Source organism: Sturnira hondurensis, unplaced genomic scaffold (genome assembly GCF_014824575.4).
Source record: "Sturnira hondurensis isolate 20B ecotype Veracruz unplaced genomic scaffold, ASM1482457v3 Scaffold0001911, whole genome shotgun sequence".
In the NCBI taxonomy this organism is placed as follows: Eukaryota; Metazoa; Chordata; class Mammalia; order Chiroptera; family Phyllostomidae; genus Sturnira; species Sturnira hondurensis.
The window spans coordinates 104,000-124,022 of NW_028074542.1; the positions used below are offsets into that span (position 1 = coordinate 104,000).

The 20,023-nt window shown below is 48.0% G+C and overlaps 1 pseudogene; it reads left to right on the forward strand.

Moving 5' to 3' along the window:
- Positions 1-3,871: 3,871 nt before the first annotated feature.
- LOC118980957 (40S ribosomal protein S18-like) lies at positions 3,872-4,341 on the forward strand (annotated as a pseudogene).
- The last annotated feature ends 15,682 nt before the right edge of the window (positions 4,342-20,023 follow it).

Consider the following 20,023-nt stretch of genomic DNA (forward strand, 5'->3'; position numbering starts at 1 on the left):
GCCCACGCTAAATCCACTGAGCTACACTAGCCAGGCTCTTTTATAACATTTTTAATGGTGGCTGAGAATTTTTTTTTATGGATGTGCCATGATTTGTGTTCCAAATGCCCAGTTGTTTCTGGTAAGCAGTGTTTACTTTGTTGCTACTCTGGTGATCCACCCTGGTAGTTATATTTTTATGCACATCCTCCGTATTTTCTTACAATAAATTCCTAAATGCGTAATTGTTTGGTCAAGGGATTCCTACATGCCTTTGAAATGAAAACGACGCGTTCAGGACCTTTACATTCTGGTTGGTGGCTCAGGGTCTGCGTGAGGAATTTGATAGTGTCTGTGATGTTGTGTAAGGAGCACTACGCCCTATAGGTTGTGGGGCTGAGATTCTGAACACCATACAGGCGTGTTCCTGCAGAACGTGGGGAAAGAGTTAGTAGCAAGTTACACCTTTGCGACCCGCCCCTTTGGACCTGAGACTAAAACAGGCTTCCTCGGGCGAGGGCCTGCACCCTTCCCCGCAGTTTGCCGTTAGAGGGAGAGCATCTGTGTGCCCTTGGACGAGGAAGGACACGAGAGGCCAGGGTTGGATCCCCCTGGACTCTACCAACGCTGCTTCTGCTGAGTGTCCTGTGCTGGAAACAGCTTTAGCTATCGGTATAACCAGTTACTGAGTCTTGTGAGTCCCTCTGGCATTGATGTACAACACCAACTGAGTTCCCAGTCTCCAAGGGTCTCTCTTATTAAAAGTTGTGCATATTGGTTGGGAAGGAATGCAAGTTTGAACATTAGGATGGGTCATAGGGCAGATTTCAGTGAAGCTGGGGACCTCAAACTTCTCTTATCCCAAGAGGCAGCCCTTTTATTCCTTCCTGGAAAGGTTAACCTCTTCCCCTAAGGTCCTGTGGCCGATTCCCAGATTGCCCCAAGGCCCCTCTTCCTGCTGCTTTACAGTCTCTCAGCCCACACCCAGGCCTTCATAGGAATCCCCTGTGGTCAGTTGACTGAGGAAGAAGAGTCTCGGGCTTGATTTACAGAGAGTTCTGCGTGACCTGCATGCATCACCTGCAAGTGGACAGCTGTAGCGCTGAAGTCTCTCTCTGGGGCAGCCCTGACCCATGGTGATGAAGGGAAATTCTCCCCGTGGACAGAAGTTGGAGCCATACATCCATTTGTTCATTTGCCTGGTAGGAAAGGTGGCCAGAAGGAAAGAGACTGCGCCAAGTCATGGTTTGGCTGGGTAGTTGGGCTGACAAGGGAACATGACTGGAAAGTTGAAAGATCTGAGGAAGAAGTATAAGATGATGTTTGTAAGTAAAGTAAAAGTAAAAGACACATGTTTTTTAAACAATAAAGTTGCCAATAGTTCTATTTTTAAAGATTTTATTTATTTTTAGGGAGAGGGGAAGGAAGGGAGAAAGAGAAGGAGAGAAACATCAGTGTGTGGTTGTCTCTTGTACGCCCCCTGCTGGGAACCTGGCCCTCAACCCAGGCGTGTTTTCTGACTGGGATTTGAACCAGTAACCCTTTGATTTGCATGCTGGCACTTACTCCACTGAACCACACCAGCCAGGGTATGACAGGCCTTTCTGAATACTTGAGTTCTGTTTGAATGCTCTCCAAAGGGTTGAGGAAGATTTTAATAATCGGCTGCATCAAATGACCCCTTCTGTAGACATCAGCCTCTTTCCTAGCAGTTCCTAAGGACTCACGTACAAAGTGGGCATGGTGAGAGTGACATAGGTTACTCACGGGCTCAGCAACAGGGCCTTTGTGTTCACGAAGACTGGCTTGGCTAAAGCTACTGCTGAGTTCCCGATCTGCTGACAGGCGAGACAACACTGAGCCCCTAATACGGTGCCATTGCCCAAAGGGACCAGCCAGCCACCTGGTGTTAGGTTGATTACATTGGACCACTTTCATTATGGAAGAGGCCACCAATTGTTCTTGCTGGAACTGACACTTGCTCTGGACATGGATTTGTCTTCCCTGCCCGCATGCTTCTACTAAAACCACCATCTGTGCCCTTACAGAAGGCCTCATCTGCCATCGCGGCATTCACAGCCAGTGAAAGGCAGCAGGGGGGCCATGCCCTTGGAGGTCACTGGTCTTACCATGTTCCCCATCATCTTGCAGCAACTTCCTTGACAGATGGTTGAATGGCCTTTTGAAGATTCGGTTCCAGTGCCAGCTAGGTGGTGACACCTGGCAGGGCCGGGGCAATGTCCTCCAGTAAGTGGCCCAGGCCCAGGCTCCAAATCAGCATCACATTTCTCCTGTCCCCTGGATTTGGGAGTCCAGGAATCAAGGGATAAAAATGAAAAGTCATTTTTTCCCTATTAATCCTAGTGATCCATGGTCAAAGTTTCGCTTTCCATCCCTGCGACTTCAGCGTCTGCTGGTCTAGAGGTCTTAGTTGCAAAGGGAAAAAGGCTCTCACCAGGAAACGTGTCAAAGATTGCCTTGATTTGGAACGTGAAGTTGCCATCTGGGCCTCTTTGGGCATTGAATCAACAAGCAAAGTGCTGTCTGGGTGACCGATCCTGACCGTCAAGGGGAAATTGGGTTGCTACCACACAGTGGTGCTGGCTGAGGACAAAAGAAATGGGGAATATTTCTACTACCTTTCTTGTCTTCCCCAGTTTGTCTACAAACCCTCCGCCTTGTACAGCATCTCCGAAGCACCTCTCTACTTGCTAGATGGGATGCTGCCCAAGGTTCATGAGTCATTCAACAAAGCCAATCAGATCCTCCAATTTACTCGTTTAAATTATTTCTTTCATAACTGTATAAGGCCCAGACATACAGCACATTAGTCCCGAGGAAGCAGCCAGCCAGATGCACCAAATGAGAGCCGCTGTAAGAGGCGTTTACCCTGCGAAGGGGAACAGACTGTCCCCGTGAATGTCAAGTGGAGACCCCACACGAAGCAGCTGATGTGCTCCGTGGATGAGCCACGTGGGACCGGCTTTCTGACCCTTGGGGTATTCACCTGCTGAGTGTGTTCGTGCCTCAGGTAAATGCTGGGGCGAAGGTGACCCCTTTTTCATGGGTACTCTACGTGACCTGAATGCTGCAAAATCAGCAGTAATTTCAGAAGCACGATGAATCTGCTGTCTCAGCTTCCCCTCATGCGTTTTACAGATTCTAATAAAAACGTGAGGTTAACGAACAAGAGAATGAACAGAGGCGAGGGGGAGGGTCAAGGAGCTCACCCCAGCAGAAACAGGAGGATGGCCACCCAGCCCCCCAAACCACTGAGCATGGCCTGTCCCTCGTCAGCCACAACTTGGCCACTTTCTCCCCTCCATGCTGGTTTGAAGCACATTCCACACATCACATTACGTACAACATTTCTGTATGATTCTTCACGAGATGGGGTCCCTAAAAATGCCAGAGGGTCCCTCCCTGAACACGTCGGAGAGAGAAGCCACCCCTTTCCCACCATTTTAAGATCAGCTTCTATCTGAAGCCACTGGTTGGGTGGGTTTTCTACCACGTGCAGCCAAACCGGGTTTTAACATTTTAACACAGCGTGGTCTTAGAAACTAGGAAGGGGGTTGGGGGCTGGGTGGGAAGGATGGAGGGATTAAGCAAAGAAAAAAAAAGATCGCCCTGGCAAGAAAGAAAGAAAGACTTACGGACACAACAATATGGTGATTGCCAGAGGATGGGGGGGGGCGGGGGGGGAGGCAGAAGAAGGTCAGGCGGATAACTTGGATAGGAGACTCGACTTGGGGTGGTGAGCCCACAATACAATCTACAGATGATGCATTGTAGAACAGGACACCTGAAACCTATATCATTTTATGAAACCGTGCCACCTCCATAAATTCCGTTAAAAGAAAAGACTTCCACGGGAAGCCTACAGGCCCCTGCAGCCATGTCTCCAGTGGCTCCTGAGAAGTCCCAGCTCATTCTGCGAGTACTCAACACCAGTGTCGGTGGGCGATGGAAAGGGGCCTTCGCCAGCACTGCAGAGAAGGGCGGGGGGCAAAGACACGCTCTGTGCTGTTGAGGGAAGCAGGCACCAGCCTCACGGAGAGGCAGCCGGAGCTCCCAGGGGATGAGGCCGAACGGGTGGTCACCAGGGTGCAGAACCCATGCCAGCACGGGACCCCAGCCTGGTTCTTGCACAGACAGAAGAATGAGAAGGACGGAAACCAAACCACAGCCAGGTCCTGGCCAGCAGTCTGGACAACAAGCTCCGGGAAGACCTGGAGCGGCTGGGGAAAACTCGGGCCCACAGAGGGCTGTGCCACTTCTGGGGTCTTTGTGTGAGAGGCCAGCATGCCAAGACCGTGCAGGCCACGGGGTCGCGCTGTGGGTGTGTCCACGAAGAAATAAATCTGGAGGCCTTGTCTGCTAATAAATAGTTTATATACCTGTGGGGGAAAAACAGATAAGTAAGGAAACTGGGGACGGCATTGCTACACTCTTTTTCATAAACCCGGGGATGTCAAGAATTCCTGCCATGGGAAGCAGTGTTTTCAAATCAAATGTACTTTGAGACCACACCTTTCGGTTTGGCCTCTGAATTATTCCTGATCCCAACACAGAATAAAACTTTAGCGTCAGCAGCAGGAAACTCCAGATTCATGACATCCAACCTCCTATTTAGTTGCCTCGTGTGAAAAGGAAGAGGAGGGAGTTGGGGCAGTATAAAGGCCCCCCAGTTTATCTTGTTAACAGAGATTACCGGCCCTACCGCAAGAACCGTTAAAAGACCCTCCTGAAAGAATTGCAGCTGAAAATAAAGCAGCATTTGGCATCTTTCTGCTCCTAGAAGAATAACCTGTTTTAATTTGCTCAAGTCAAACCCTGAGAAAGAAACCACTGAGAAAATACTTTAAAATAAATATGCCAATCTAAAAAGAAACCAGCAAAATGCCAAGCCAAAACAAAGTATTGTTAGAATACATGTCAGTTACAATAAGTCAAATCTGCTGAAAACATGGACGCTTTGGGGCTCAGAACTACAATATGTTAGGACTGGGGAACCAGGGTTTATTTGCTCCTCAAAAAGTGGTTATTTCAGCCCTGGCTGGTATAGCTCAGTGGATTGAGTGTGGGCCTACGAACCAGGGGATGGTGGTTCGATTCCCAGTCAGGGCACATGTCTGGATTACAGGCCAGTTCCCAGTAGGGTTTGCATGAGAGGCAACCATACATTGATGCATCTCTCCCTTTCTCCTTCTCTTCCCCTCTAAAGATAAGTCAATAAAAACTTTAAAATAATAAACTAATCTAATAAAGTATATTGAAAGAAGCATTTATTTCAGAGAGCAGCAGAGGGAGAGCAATACTTGGCTGTGCTGTGCATCTGTGATCCTGGCACGTGGGCCTTCCGTGGGCCTTCCTGCCGTCACAATTGGTCAGCAGTCAAAGTCAGGGGCAGGCTCAACAAGCAAACAGCTGGTTCCAGGGGACCTTCTCCAGGATTAAGTATCATCAGCAGTGTAGCTTAGTTTGATGTCCTCTAATGTACAGAACTCTCCTGAGACCAGAGTCCTCTCTCACCATCCTCTCTGTCAAACCACGGGTCTGGCCAGTTTCTGCAAGATTCCCTGCCCTGTAACTCGCCCTGGATCGAAGCTTCGGGTGCTTGCACAGCCATCCTCTCAAGAGGCGAAGGGGTGCCATCCAGTCTGTGGCTACAGGGGGCAAAATGTTAGTCCGAGCAAGCTCCCTCCTTTCAGTCTGGACTTCTCCTGTGGGCTGTCGCTCACCTGGGCAAAGCAAGTAAACAGAGCTGAGTGTTGTTTGAGGCAAAACCTGACGGAGGTGGCTGATCTGTTTCCAGAGAAACCACGTAGTGTGTCCCAAAGCCAATGTGATTGGAAAGAAGCACGCAGCCATCCTCACCCGTTCCACAATGATGATAAATAGCTCATCTGCAGCAGGTCACATTAGCCATTTATGTCGGAGTGTTTCTGATGTGATACGTCCTTTTCAGAATAGCGATTTCATCTCTAGGGTGAATGAGATGGTTGTAGAACTTGTCAGTGAAATCTACACTCTCTTGTGGGGGGAAAAAAAAAGTTGTGCATTCAACTTTCATCCGTGATGGGTTTTAGCATTATATTCCGGTATGTTCCACCGGGTAACAGCTCATTATTACCTTGTGCTTTTTCTTTAAAAACCACTTACCTTGCTGCCGCAGCACCTGGAAGCCTGCCTTTGTTCCTTACTCATTTTCCCTTTAAGGGTCTGTAGTGTTTCAGCTGGTAGAGTTCCAAGTGCCCTCTGGACTAATTGGCAAGAAGTGCGAATTTTCCAGTTTGGAAGAGAAAGAGCCTGTTCTCCAGGGAAGGCTCTTCAAGGTAATTGCCTTCTCAAGAATGCCAGCCCCCACCTTTGGCAGCCTTCGCCAGAGACAGAGCCCCTTTGCCGTTCCGAGGAGCTAGAAACCCACAGACAGGAAAACGGGCCTAGGACAGACTTGCCGAGACCTCTGAAACCTCTGACCTTTCCAAAGGGCGGAAGTAGGGGAAAGGCCAGTGCAGGCTCAGGCTGCCGAAGCTGCCCTGCCCCCCACCCTGCCCCCCACCCCTCCCCACCCCAGACAGGCACGACAGCCCCAGCCAGACATTTCCCTTGTCTTTTTCTAAGAAGCTTCGGCAAAGGGGTGCATGAGTAGGGTGGTCCTAATATCTTAACCAGGATTCTGAGCACAGCAGGGGGAGAACAATGCTTATTTGGAATAAATAACGAGCCACCTGGATTGAAGGGAGGCACCGAAGGAAGGGCTGGATAAGAAAACTCGGTGGCTAACCCGGGCAAGACTCCAAGAGCGATTTGTGTGCGTCCAGGGGGTGAGTGTGGGGCAGAGGGCAGTGAGGGGAGAAGGGGGGATTCCTCTCTGGGCCACCACCTGCCACCCCAGTGAGGAATGTGGGGAAAACACCAAAGCGCGGGTGGCAAACAAATGGGGTGTGGGGGGGGCTGGTTGGGAAGAAGCCTTGAAGAATAAAATGGCATTGTCATTTCCTTTGAGTTATGGGCCATAGGTCTCCTCCCCCAGCTCTGCTTTGAAAATTTCATGACAGTTGGACACAGGAGATAGGACACCCCTGGCCGGGGGGGGGGGGGGGGGGGGGGGGGGGGGGGGCGGGGGGAGCGGGGGGAGCCGTTTTGTTCCAATGTGTGTTCACATCACAGTCCTGGAAAACAGCAGAAAGGAGAAAGGAGATGGCAGCCGAAGTTGTTCTGAGATGGAGGCTTCAAGTCCTTAAGGTCAGGTCGCCAGCTGGATGTGAATTTAGCACTGCCTGACTCCAAAGCCCTGCCTTCGTTATCCGTGTGGTCCCATCTCTCCCCCTGCCCCCTGGACGAGGCTTTACCACTGTCGAATTAGGGCCACGGCCAATGTCAGGAACAGGCCTGAAGTTTGGCAGTGCTGAGGCTAGCTGTCTCCCTGTCTTTCTGGTCCACAGAGAGAAGGAAGCCCAGCATCCTGGAGCCCAGCATCCTTGTTCCAATCCCCTGCCCCTCTGGCTGGGCCCCTCTGGCTGGGCCCCTCTGGCTGGCAGATCACTTGCCCTCCCTGTGAGAGAGGTGAGACACACCTCGTCAGCGGGCTGGGTTGCTGGGAGGGGGAACTGCCATGACAGCTAGCTGGCCCAGTCCTGTCCACGAGGTGTGATGGGACACAGTCCGGGGTCTCCCCGCCCTGCTCTGCTGCACCGCACACATATCGCAGACAGCTCTGGGGGCTCCCGGGACACCACGTTCTGCCCGCATTCCCGTCATCTGGAGCTGAACCCACTCGGTGGGTGTTGTCTGGGAACCCAGCAGGCCTCACTCGGGATCTTGTGGGCGAGGCTGGCTGAAATATGACTGGGTCATTTCAGCGATGTTTTGAGAACTGTCGGGACACTAAACTGACTAACATGGAATAAACCCAGCCAAACACATACACTGTAAGCCAAATGTTTCCCCTCCCCCACTACCCCCCACAGCCTTGGGCAGGTCTCCGTGTTGGCTGCCCCTCCCCAGCCCCCTGGGACCTCCCTGAAGACTTTGCCGTTTGTAACAGTTGCTCCTTCTGGGATGCCAAGGCCCCGATAGCCCCTCCAGATGGCCGGCTTTCCCTTGGTGGATATTGCTTGGGGACCAAGATGTCTAGTTGGGCTGTTACAAGAAGAAGTGGTAATAGAATGTTGAAGCACTCAGGAGCATAAGTATACCTGTGTCTGTGGATAGAAATGCATTGAAAATGCCCTTGAAGACCACATGTGAAGGCTAATGGTGATTCTCTAAATGTGTTGATTCTCAAACATGTTTTGTTTTGTTTTAAATCTGTGCTCTCTAATCTTGTATACTACAACAAAGTATGGCTTTTGCAATAGGGGAAAAATAATTGTTAAAGGTAAAATGAGGCCTGGCTGGTGTGGCTCAGTGGATGGAGGGCCTGCCTGCACAAACTAAAGGGTCACCAGTTCAATTCCCAGTCTCGGGCACATGCCAGGGTTGTGGGCTGGGCCCCCAGTAGGGGTCGCTCGAGAGGCAACCACACATTGATGTTTCTTGCCCTCTCTCCCTTCCTTCCCCTCTCTCTAAAAATAAAGAAATAAAATCTTTAAAAAATAAGTGATATTCTTAGCTAGAAAATTCATCCACCAAATACTTAGCAAGCTCGTGCTGGGATTGGCACTGAATGGACAAGAGAGCTAAGGTCCCTGCAGTCGAAGAAGCTGCAGCAAACTGAGGGGAAACTTTACTGCACACATAGAGAAGCCCTGACAAATGCGGGTGTGTGCAACCAAAGCAATGGCCTGGGGGCTGCGGTTGAGAGTCGTGGGGGAGGCACGTGGCTGTGAGTGAGGCGGCCTAACCGAGATGATAGTTACAGGTGATGCTGAGGCTCAGCCCTGAAGGAGGAGAAGGAGCCTGCAAGTAGAGATGGGCTAGGAGAGTTTTAAACACAGAAGGGCCCTAGGGATGGTCCTGAGACAAGAAGGAGCTTGAAATGGGAGGGAGCATGTGGGGAGTGGAGTGAGACTGTAGAGAGGGCAAGGGTCAGCTCATGCAACGCTGATCAGGCGGTGCTGGAGAGAGAGGAGGCGGGTGGTACTGGTGGAGATGAAGAGTGGGTGGATTTCGGGCTTCTTTTTTTTTTCGAGGGAAGAACAAATAGATAAAACATAATGTTGGATTGGAAGTGGGGATTGAGAGAGAGGGAGGTGCCGTGGATGGCTTCCATTTTCTCCCTGGGGATTATTTACCAAAGCAAGACAGCTATGGAAGGGACAGGTTTGGGCCCGTTAAATTTCTGGTGTCTGGTTTTACGAAAAGGGCAGTATTCAGGGGTGCCTCGGGCCTCCGATGCGGCCGAGTCCAATGCAAACAAGAGGTAGAATGCACCACTTTGCGTTGGTGTAACTTGACAGCTTCGCAAAGTTTCATCTCCTTCTTTACAGAACCGTTCAGGGTCTAAAGGAGTCGTGTAAAAGTTTGAGTTGTACTTTGTGTGTGACAGCATGTGCTATGGTAGCACTTGGTAGTTTGGGGTTGCATAAGGATAACGGGGTGTGGTCCCCATGGATGTCCACAGTCTACTACGGATACAATAGACAATGTGTTGAGTTAACTTCTGATAAAACTTCATGCAAAATGAGCACTTGGTATGTAATCTGTGGGCAGACAATAGTTACCCTTTGTCGGCACTTGCTATTATGTACTGCGCATTCGGTTGCACACTCAGTAAACGACATCCCATCTGAGCCCCACACTTTTTATCATCCACCTTACACGGGAGAAAAAGGCTCAGAAGGGTGAACTTGCCCTGTGCCACAAAGCCAGCGGGGGGCAGAGTCCGGGATGACTGGAGAGCTTGGGCTTCTGCAGAGCAGGTGACATCCTTGATTACAGAAGGGGTCATCCAGGAAGCATGGGTCGTGATGGGGTTGAGAATGGAAAGGTTTAGTGGCGAGTGATACTCATGGACAGATAAGACTTCAAAGCAGACCTGTCAAAGTCTCTGCCAGCCCAGCATGGGGCCTGAAGCAAAGCCCGCCCATTAGAGGGGTCGTGTGTTGGGCAGAGATGACTAGGTCTTGGACCCATTCTCCCAGGTCACCTGTTGGCCGAGGACAGCACTCCAAGGACAGCATGATCTCAGCTTGAAAGCCGGGCTGAACCCCAGAGACCATCAGTTAACGGTACCCCTTGTATTTGAGCAGCAGTCCATCCTTAAATGGGATCTGAACAGCCTGTTGTCTGCCCTGCCCCATGCTCCAAAAATGGTCAGCACTCCTTTCGCCCAACAAAAGCAGTGTGTGTGTTACCTGTTGCTGTGTAACAAATTGTCCCAAGGTGTAGTAGCTTAAAACAACAAACAACTCCCAGTTTCCGGGGGTCAAGAATCCAGGCAGGGCTGGGAGTCTCCGGCTGAAGGTCTTACATGAAATTAGAGCCACCAGGCTTTAACTGGGGCCACTCTCATCCGAAGGCTGAGCTGAAGGAAGAATACCTTCCGAGCTCACCCACCTGGGGACTGGCAGGCCGTGGGCCCTCATCACATGGGCTTATCCATAGGACTCTCACACAGCAGCTGAGTAACCGGAGAGACAGTAAGAAAGGTGCCTTGAAGCAGAAGTCGTGGCCTTTTATAACCTAATCTTGGAAGTGACCTCCCATCGTTTCTGCCTCATTCTGTTTGTTAAAAGCAAGTCGATAGATCCACTCCATACTCAGAAGACACAAAAATGCACCAGGAGGTGGGGATCACTGGTGGCTAGTTTAGAGGCTGCCCACCATAGGCAGGTGCCTGTTCAAACAAACAACACTGATAACAATAGGAATTTTAGCTACACTCGCTCTGAGTCAGGTAGTGTCTTCCAGGTCCTCACATACACATGATCCCAACCCAGCTGCTTTATCCATCCAAGGTTCATCGGGCGCCAGGCCCTCTGAGCTGCTCAGAACAGAACAAATGACAAATGAAGTGTACCCTCTCTGCTCGTCAGGGGCTTGTGTCCAGAGGCGTACTTCATTCCAATTAGGCAAAGAAGGGAAAGACGAGTCTCACAGTCGGGAAGTAAAGTGGTTGAGCTAAGAGGCCAAAGCTGGTCCCCGTGACTTCAAGGCCAGTCATCTTCGTGAGGACCACGCACGTACTCCTGAATCCACAAGCCGCTAACATTGCTCGTCTAGGAACGACCGTGAGGAAGGAGCGAGTCCCAGAGAATACATACGATATCATCTCATTTATAGAAGCTTGTCCAGCAGTGCCCAAATAGCAGCAACACTAACGAGAAAAGTAAGGACATTATTTCTCCAGGTTAGAATAGGGGCCCTCTCCCGGGTGGGGGAGGGGGTGGGGATATTGATGGGGAAGGGCTCCTGGGTGGCTGAGTGCTCTTGCTTTATTTTCTCCTCTGTATGTATGATGTATTTTACAATAAATAAAGTCACAATGAAAACAATTGTGACAGATAGGATGCCCTTTGCCCGGTGCGGGATCTGTGATGGCAAGTAAAGAGCTCTTTTTTCAGAGGTGCAAGGAGCATTGTGGGTTTTTTGCCTTCGGCAAATCTCCCAGTTGGTTTTGCAGCCAGGCTCACCAACGGGTTCTTAAGGTGCGTCACACCCAAAATAAACTCTGAGGAGGACGGTGCTTGGTGAGATCATGTTGCCATTTGATACAGCGGGTCTGACCAAGTTGGGTTTTCCCCCCTATTCTTGAAAGGGCTGCTGAAGAATGAAACCTGATTCACATTGTAACAACAGCCACTTAGATCCTGACGACCCAGAGAACAGCTTTGCACAAACATGCCAGGAAAAGCTACCTCCCCGTTCCTCAGAGTCCCTTTCAGATCCCTCGGGGCGGAGGGTGGGGGGGGTGGGGGTGGGGGAACAGAGGGGCTTGTCTGGCTGGGCTCTGCAAAGCCAGGCCAGCTGGAAATGCATGAGGGGGGTTCAGAGACCAGTCTCTGTTCACTGGGAGAAACGGGGTGGGGAATGGGAGATGTCCTGTCTCTTTGGGGACTTTGAACTCATTGTATCCACTCCCACCTTGGTCAGGTGGAGCTTTGCTTTCTAGCTTACCAGCCCTACACACCCCTAGTCCCTGACAGTTCTGTATCGTAGGGGTGGGTGGTCGGTGCCCAAGGCAGGATCACGTGGAGTTGAGGTGTGCTTTAGGGCCCAGAAGAGCATCCGTGTTCTCTCAAGGGGGCAGCAGGGAGGGGAGGTAGGGTTGCCAGACAGAGTACTGGAGGCCTACTGAATTTAAATTTTATCTGAAATTTAAATCCAACTATCCAACTGAGCATCCTGTATTTTTATTTCCTAAATATGGCAACCCTGGGGGAAGGTGCTCAGCATGTAGCAAAAGGAGGGACACCTAGGGCAGCTAGCAATTTATTAAGCCTGTTTGATCTGCTTACCATCTCCATTTCTCTCCCGTACCGAGGCCCTTGGGGAGTCCACCTAGTGTGCAGGTTGCATACCGGCTCCGCACCAGACCACTTATAATATTCAGGAATTATTGTTGATTTTGTTGTATCATAGTAGCATTGCCATTATTTGTTTAAAGGAGGTTTTATCTCTTAGAGATATATACTAAAATATTTATAGGTAAAATAAGCTATCTGACATTTGCTTCAAAATAACATCAGGAAGGAATACATATTATCAAAAAATTTTAAAGGGCAGATCAACCCTGGCTGGTGTGGCTCAGTGGACTGAGCACCGGCTTGTTAAACTGAAAGGTCGCTGGTTCAATTCCCAGTCAGGGCACATGCCTGGGTTGCAGGGCAGGTCCCCATTTGGGGGCGTGCCAGGGGCAACCAATTGATGTATCTCTCCCTCTTTTTTTTCCTGCCTTCTCCCCTCTCTAAAAATAAATAAATTTTACACATGTAAAGGGCAGATCGTGGTTGCCTGCGACTGGAGGCAGAGGGAGGGACAGACTGAAAAGGGGCACAAAAAATTTTGGGGGATGATAGAACTATTCTGTATTTTGATTATGGCAGTGGTTTCATGGTGTATATTTATATGTCTGTCAAATGTCATAAAATTTTATGCTGAAATGAACGCAGTTTATTGTATGTGAATTTTACCATAATGAAGATATACATTGAATAAAGATATACCTCAATTCAAGTGCTAGTTAAACAACAAAAATATGAAAGGAGAAGCGGATGGGGGTGTGGACGAGACGGGGTTAGCCACGGGGTCCCGGGTGGTGTAGCAGGTGATGCTTAGGCATAAAGTTCTTTACATGGACTGTCTGCTCTTTGACCTGCCTATGTCTAAAATTTTGAAAACGTTTTTCAAAAAAATAAACATGTAAGACAATAAGAAAAAAAAGAAGATTCCAAATTAGATGGTTTGGAATTTCTCAATGTGGGGGGGAGTTGTTTAAAAAAACAACATTGGGACTGGATTTGCATGAGAAACCCGAATGACAGAAAAATTCTTATCTGGAAGGACTCTATGTTCAGTTTTCTTTCTGAGTGACTTCAAATTCTCATTGCACGTTAATGAAAAAAAAGAGAGAGAGAGAGAGACTCCAAAAAAGTAGGAATACCCATGGTACAGCCACTTGGGAAAACAGTTTGGTGATTTCTTACAAAGGTAAGTAGTCTCTCCACACACAATCCAGCTATCGCACTCCACGGAACTAACCCAAATGAGCTGGGAGCACAAACCTATACACAAAGGTTTAGAGCAGTTTTATCCATAACTGCCCAAACTTGGAGGCAACCGAGATGTCCTTCAACAGGTGAGTAGATGAACAACGTGTCGGACATCCAGACCTCGAACTATTTTTCAGTGGTAAAAGTAAATGAGCCATCAAGCCAGGAAATGGCACCCCAGGGGGAACTTTAAATGCATATCGCTAAGTGAAGGAAGCCAGTTTGAAAAGGCTGCACCCTGCATGATTCTAATTCTGTGGCATTCTGAAAAAGACAAAAATATAGAAGACATGGCCAAAGGATCAGCGGATGTCGGGGGTTTAGTGGGGGCGAGGAATGCGTGAAGGAAGTACATTGGGGTCAAAGGAAGTACAGGGGGGTTAGGGCATTGAAACTACTGTCTGCTGCTGTGTGGGACACGGTGCCTCTGGCTAAGCCCATGTAATTATGTCACACAAAAAGTACAGCTTCATGTGACCAATGGACCTTGGTTAATACCAACTTGTTAAAACTGATTCGTTCATTGCAACAATTGTATTGCACTAGTAACTGGATGTTAATGAGAGGGGAGAGTGTGTCATGTGGGGGGAGGGGCAGATGGAAGTTCTCTGTACTTTCTGCTCCATTTTTCTGGTAGCCTAAAATTCCTTGAAAAAAAAGTCCACTTATTTAAAAATATATAAAGGAAAAAGATAAAGAAGGGAAAAGGGGGAGAAAATTTTTAAATCTCCAGGTGGTGGCGGTGGGGTGGGGGGGGGGCCTTGGTGGAGGTCATGGGGGAAGAAATGNAAAAAGACAAAAATATAGAAGACATGGCCAAAGGATCAGCAGATGTCGGGGGTTTAGTGGGGGCGAGGAATGCGTGAAGGAAGTACATTGGGGTCAAAGGAAGTACAGGGGGGTTAGGGCATTGAAACTACTGTCTGCTGCTGTGTGGGACACGGTGCCTCTGGCTAAGCCCATGTAATTATGTCACACAAAAAGTACAGCTTCATGTGACCAATGGACCTTGGTTAATACCAACTTGTTAAAACCGATTCGTTCATTGCAACAATTGTATTGCACTAGTAACTGGATGTTAATGAGAGGGAAGAGTGTGTCGTGTGGGGGGAGGGGCAGATGGAAGTTCTCTGTACTTTCTGCTCCATTTTTCTGGTAGCCGAAAATTCCTTGAAAAAAAAGTCCACTTATTTAAAAATATATAAAGGACAAAGATAAAGAAGGGAAAAGGGGGAGAAAATTTTTAAATCTCCAGGTGGTGGCGGTGGGGTGGGGGGGGCCTTGGTGGAGGTCATGGGGGAATAAATGGCGATGGAAAAGTAATTTTTAATGAATTAATTTTTAAAAAAGAAAGAAAAAAATCCAAATTAGATGTTTTGGAATTTCTCCATAAGGGAGAATTACTTTAAAAAGTCATTGGTAGAAGATTTGGTTGAGATAATGATGAATGACTGAAAGAAAATGGTTACTGTCCAGAAGGATTTCACAGTTCAAGATTCTTCTGACCCCGTTCCATTCTGGTGGCACATTAAGGAGAAAAACTGAAGTCCTGAACACATAAAGAAGACAGACAAAAACACAGGATGATGTTTCCGTGCACGTGTGCCTTCCAATCTTCCTCTCTTTGCTTTGCCCAGCAGCAGCTTTGGCATGTAACGGTCCCGTTTGTGCCTCCTGTTTTCTGGTCCCGAGGGACTGGGCTCAGAGTCACAGAGGGTGGGACGTGCAACGAACCCTCCAAAAATTTGATGAGGCAGAACTTTGAAATATTAATCCGGCCACACTTACAACCTCTGCTGATCTGGCTGGGCATCGCCTTGGTGGAAACTGGGTTACTACTGCTGTTAGAAACCTTTCCCCAGCAGGGGTGGCCTCCGTTGTAGTTGCTTCCTAACCATTGGGACCCAGCTTTTTTTTTTTTTTTTTTTGAATTGTCTGAGAGGACACACCCAGTTCCCCTGCTTTGCCTAGCTGTGAAAGTGAAAGTTTCTGACTGAACTCAGCTGCTGGAAAACACTTGGAGGAAGGACGGGTTGTACTTAACTCAAGGGTGCTCCCAAGTGGCTGTGGACCAGCAAGGGTCCCCTGCAGAGAGAGCCAAAGTGCATGAGCCAAACGGTAATTATGGAAGTCTCAGTGCTGGATACAGAATCCTTGCCTGTAACCCCACAAGTGGGCTGGATGTGCCAGCATCCCAGGGGAAACCAGGCACTTATAACCAAAATCGTCATCATGCTTCATCAAAAATTGGACACTAATATTATTTTATAAGAACACCATACATCATATAAGAACACTTGTTGGGCTCTGTGAAATACTGTTTTTGTTTTACTGTTTATTCAGCATTTAAAAAATAGGTTTATTGATTATTTTTTTTAGAGAGAGGAAGGGAGATAGAGAAACATCAACTGGTTGCCTCCCGTACACACCCCAACCGGGGATCAAACCGCAACCCGGGTGTGTATGCTGACCAGGAATCAAACCCCCAACCTTTTGGTGTACAGGACGATGTTCCAAGCAACTGAGCCACACTAGCTAGGTGTTCAGTCATTTAAAAATGAATTATAGTACTCGTGTGTATTTTTTGTGTGCAAGCGAGATTCCCCTCTGGTCAAGGACCTGTCTCCAGACACCAAGACCTGAATTGGCCAGGACTGATCCTGAGGATTGGTCTTGAAACTGTCAGAGAAGGGAGATCGTGTTTGTCTTTGGATTTAGGATATAAAAACATATGTAAGCTATTTCCACAATTTCTTTCTCCAGCTAAAGTAACTTTACTGTAAAATTAAATACTGAGTGTTCTGCTGTGCTCATTCCATGGGAAACTTGTAATCAATTGTAATCATTAATTCGAATTGGATTGCATTTTCTGGGGACCTATTTACACCGTCAGAAGGACGGGACAGACACTTTTCAGGATCATTATCTGATAAGCTTAGAGGTTTTTAGTTTCCACATTCATTTGCAGCTTTTATAAATGCAATGTTCTTTATATGTTAATGGAGAAGCCTGGCTTGCATTTGGCTTTGAGTCATGACTTATGAATAATTCTTTTTTTAATGGTTCTCATTGTTTCATCAGTAATTAGGTCTTTCTTTCTGAAAGAATATGAAGTGTCAGGGATTTCTTCTGAGGTTTTCAAATTGTGGGTTGGAAGATGTTTTCCTTCATTTTCCTTGGGTTGGTAACAAAATCTTTATGAAACAGTTTGGACACCCTATCTGGAAGTTTTACGTGGGTCACGCTCAGCAGAAGTCTGCTCACTCTCGTCGTTTCCAGGTTTTTGAAATTTAAGTAGACTGCTTTCTGTTTCTTCTCCAAGATCCACTTTTGTATTTTCTATCTCTGTGATGATCCTGACTTGTATTCATTTTCAAAATTATTTCAATAAAGCTGAGATTTATATCTACATTTTTTGAAAACTCGCATCTTATTAACCTTTTCATTAAAATTCATAATTCTAGCATTCCGTTTGCATCTAGTTGGCAATATTGTCCATCTAATGGCCAATTCATATAATACTCCACAATTATTGCATCTAGACCTGCATATACACAAATTTAAGGGTACCATGAATTATTTATGGCCACAAAATATTTGTGGCTGTCACTTGCAACAGGGGCAACCACCAGAACCACACACCGCTGGGAAATACCTCCTATACAAGAATCTATTCTGAGAGGAAGGATTTGACAAGTTAATTGGTGTGTCTTCTTTCCCTGAGTGCTTCCTCCCCCCTGTGCTTGGAAGCAGCGTCTGGCTCTGTGTCAGCAGCAGCACAACCTACCAGTCTTCATGGCACTGGGTCTCTCCTTTTCTGTTTCAAGAACACAGGGCTGGAAAGGTAATGAAGCAAGTGGGACCTGAACAGTGTAAATCGTTTTTTTAAAAAAGTTGCTCAGGGTTTATAGACGGTGCTGTGCCAGCACGGAGCGCCAAATCCCGACAGACAGGCATCCTTACATCTGTTAATACACCCAACTGCTGTGTCCACGGTTTATGTGCGGGCTTCCAAAGCTCAAGGCCTGGCCCCTTCTGCCTGGGCCACTCTGGATGTGGTCTTAGGAACTGGTGAGAGAGCTATGGAGAGTGAGGTTCCTGGCCTAGTGAAGACAGGGAGCTAGGCCTGGGAGAGAGGGCAGAGAGGGCACAGGCAGGTTCCCCGTTAGGCCAGTGAAGTGCATCTTCAAGTTCCCTCATTTGCATAGATTATTCCAAGACCTGTGCCTAGTTTTGTGTTCCTTTTCTTAAAGATGGCCTCCAGTCCACAAAACTTAAGGGCTCTGGCTGGGTGGCTCAGTCAGTTAGAGTGTTGTCCCGATGCACTAAGGCTGGGGGTTCAATCCCCGATCAGGGCACATACAAGAATCAACCAATGAATGCATCAATAAGTGGAACAACAAATCAGTGTTTCTCTCTCTCTGCCCCCCTTCTTTCCTCTTTCTCTCTAAAACCAATAAATAAAAATTAAAAGGAAAAACTTAAGGCACCATGCCAGGGCCCAAGCCAGGCAGGTTCGAGTTCCCTTCCAACAGTGCCCTGGAGTGCTCAGCGGGAAGCAGAAACATGTGGGCTGGAAGAACGAGGTTCTGCCGATCTCTGGAGCAGCGTTGATCAATAGTAATACATTGTCAGTCACAGGTCGTTTAAAGTTTCATAGTTGCTCCCTTTGAGCAAGTAAACATAAATAGGTAAAAATAATTACAATATATTTAACTCAATATATCCAAAATATTCAAGAAGGCCCTCAAACCCGGTGCCTGTTTCACCCTTGCAGCGCATCTCAGTTCAGACTAGCCACGACGTCCCAGCTGCTCGAGAGCCGTCCGCGGCTAGGGGCTGCCCTGTTGGCAGCCCGCGCTAGAGAGCCCCTGCCCCCACCTTCCGGCCAGTGCCTGCGTGGCCCTGTGTTAGTTTCCTAGTGCCGCCGAAACAAGGCATCGCAACTTCAGTGGCAGAAGAGAACACAGCTGTATTCTCTTACAGTTCTGGAGGTGAGAAGTCCAAAACGGGTCTCATCGGGCTAAGACGCTGGTCAGGCTGCCTTCTTTCTGGAGACGCTGTTACCCTGATTCTTCTAGCTTCTAGAGGTTGCCCACCTTCCTCGGCCCACGGTCCCCTCACTCCAACTTCTGCTTCCATAGTAGCATCTCCTTTTCTGACCGTAGCTCTCCTGCATCCCTTGCATAAGGACGCTTGTGAGTATGTTGCGTCCATACAGATAATCCAGGCTCTCATTAATCTCCTCATCTCAAGATCCTTCACTTCATGACATCTGCCAAGTCCCCTCTGCCATGTAAGACAACGTATTCACAGGTTCTGAGAATTAAGATGCTGGTGTCTTTGGAGGGCGTTATTTGGCCAACCCAGGTGCTCAGGAGGGGCTGAGGCTTCATCTTCCAAGTAGGGTCAGGAAAAGAAGGAATGGCACTATTTTGTCCAGAGTTAGAGCAAAATGAGCTGGGGAAATATCAGGGATCCCTTTGTAGATCCCTTTGTAGTAGTAACTGTCTAACCCCTATGCTATACACCTGAAACTAATACAAAACAACATTCAGTGTAAACAGAACAAAACAAAACAAAAGCTCTAACTGGTGTGGCTCAGTTGTTTGGGCATCATCCCACAAACCGAAATGTTGTCGGTTTGACTCTCGGTCAGGGCACATACCTGCATTGCAGGTCTAGTCCCTGGTTGGGGCAACCAATCAATGTTCCTCTCCCTCCCTTTCTCCCTCACTCCCCATCTCTCTAAAAATAACTAAATAAATCTTAAAGTATACAATTCCATATAGATTTTTTTTTAAAAAAAGAACTAGTCCTGGGTGGCATGGCTCAGTTGATTGGGCACCATCCCGTGAATCAGAAGGTCTCGGGTTTGATTCCCAGTCAGGGCACATGCCTGGGTTGCAGGTTCGGTCCCCAGTCAGGGCTCGAACAAAAGGGCAACCAATCAATGTTTCTCTTCCTCTCTTTTCCTTCCCCGTTCTCTGAAATCAATGGGCATATCCTTGAGCAAGGATTAAAGCAAAACGAAAGAAAAGAACGAGCTGAAATTGCATAGGGAGCAATCTGGAGGAAGCTGAAGGTGTTTAGTCCTTGAGGCGAAACCTGGCTCAAGGCCATCCCAACCAGTAGGGTTCCTCCTTTTTTTTTTGCCATTCAGGAAACTTGTCACGGCTGTAAGTACCGGAACAGAGCTTCTCTTCCAAGGGTCATATCTGTTCCACAAAACCCGCTCCCTCACTCTCTGCGACACACACACAGCCCCAGTGCCCACTTTAGGGGCAGAACTTTCATGACGTGGTAGAGTGGCTCATTTAAAGATTAAAATATGTATTCAATAATAAATAAATAAATAAATAAATAATTTTCTTAAAGGAATC